The sequence below is a fragment of the Pseudophryne corroboree genome, chromosome 1 (genome assembly GCF_028390025.1).
Source record: "Pseudophryne corroboree isolate aPseCor3 chromosome 1, aPseCor3.hap2, whole genome shotgun sequence".
Taxonomy (NCBI): domain Eukaryota; kingdom Metazoa; phylum Chordata; class Amphibia; order Anura; family Myobatrachidae; genus Pseudophryne; species Pseudophryne corroboree.
The window spans coordinates 318,299,750-318,301,325 of NC_086444.1; the positions used below are offsets into that span (position 1 = coordinate 318,299,750).

Genomic DNA, 1,576 nt, shown 5'->3' on the forward strand with positions numbered 1-1,576 from the left:
GACAAAATTTTGGTCATCTAATTATTTAATATTTGTTAAATCTGCTACTTATTATTTACAGTGTTAAGACATCTAACGCTATTTGAGTTTTTTTTCTCTCATTCTCATACTTCAATTAGTGAAATATAATTCATATTTATTACGTTTGTTTTTGGGATATCTCTAACAGCTGGTTTCGGTTCCCCTTTGCAGTACCCTAGGGGCATCGCTAATAGCGGAAATAATAATTCTTTTGCCCACTACTATTAGGATTAAGAATATGCAATATCTGAATACGGATGCTGCACTATCATAAGAAACCTTAAGATATCTGTGTAATTTCACACTAATATTCAATAGGCCCAGGTAACCCGCCTCTCTCATCCACTGTCCGCTATATAAATTTTATATGACAGTGGACAGTAGAAGACGGGCCCTGAACCTATACGTTTCCTATATCTTGCTTTTTCAGTACTCTCTCATCCTGACGCCAGTCATATAACTTCTCTGCAATGCAAAAGTAACAGAGAGACTGTGCGCAATAATGGACAGTAGAAGTACTCTATCTGGTATGTGCCAATAACCATACACCCTCTCATTCACAATCTATGTGATATTACTGCCATATCTCACTGGCTACGCCCAATCTCGCCTGATCTTGGAAGCTAAGCAGTGAATAGCCTGCTCAGTACCTAGATGGGAGACTGCTAGGGAATATTAGGTGCAGTAATAAATATCTCTGCATTCATGTGAAAAGCAGAGGTGTTGGAGCAACCTTTGACTGTTACCGATTTCACATCTATATTCCTTTCTTCTTATTCAATCATTCTTTCTGATCATGTACTCATCTAGAGCTTTCTGCATACTGCACTTGTTGATCAGAAATTTATAAATAGCAGATTAACCGTTACCAGGACACACCATTACAATAGGCATTGGTTGATGAACTAAAATCTTAGTCTAAATTTATGATATCCAATGCCTATGTACCACATGTCAAAGAATTTATTATTTTGTTATGCTGAAATTAAATTCTTAATATTTTCATCTCAGGTGTCACTGTCACCTTAAATAGTAATATTACTTAGAGAATTGTCACTCCTAATTATTATTTTTCTAGTGAGAATCATTTGACCTTCCTCTGAAGTATTATGTATCATATATTATATATTATATATGTGTGTTTATTTGTGTACCATAATTTTATCATACTTTAATTAAAAGTTAAGTTTTAGTTTTTCAAGCGTGCCCCAACACAGAGTCTCTCTTTTTCTTTTGTAACTTTGACACGTACTATTGACTCTGGGTGCACCACCAACAACAGCAACTCCTTGAATACCGATACAGGCATTTCTTATGCATATGCACTGTTGGTTCACAAGGGACAAATTTTATAAGAGCCCATTCTAAAGAAAAATTCTTTAGAGTCCTGTGCGGCACCAAACTGACCTTCTCCAGGTTCAGGTATGGTTACAGGTAATTTTTAGTATGCTGAAGGGAAATGTAGGGGTGGGATTTGCAACCCCCCCTCTCTGTCTGTTTGTCTGTGAACCCTCCCCCTTTCCAGCACCTGATACATAATTATCTCCAGGAATGA

At 36.5% G+C, this 1,576-nt stretch overlaps 1 pseudogene; it reads left to right on the forward strand.

The window, feature by feature from the left end:
- Positions 1-593: 593 nt before the first annotated feature.
- Positions 594-712, forward strand: LOC134945729 (5S ribosomal RNA; annotated as a pseudogene).
- The last annotated feature ends 864 nt before the right edge of the window (positions 713-1,576 follow it).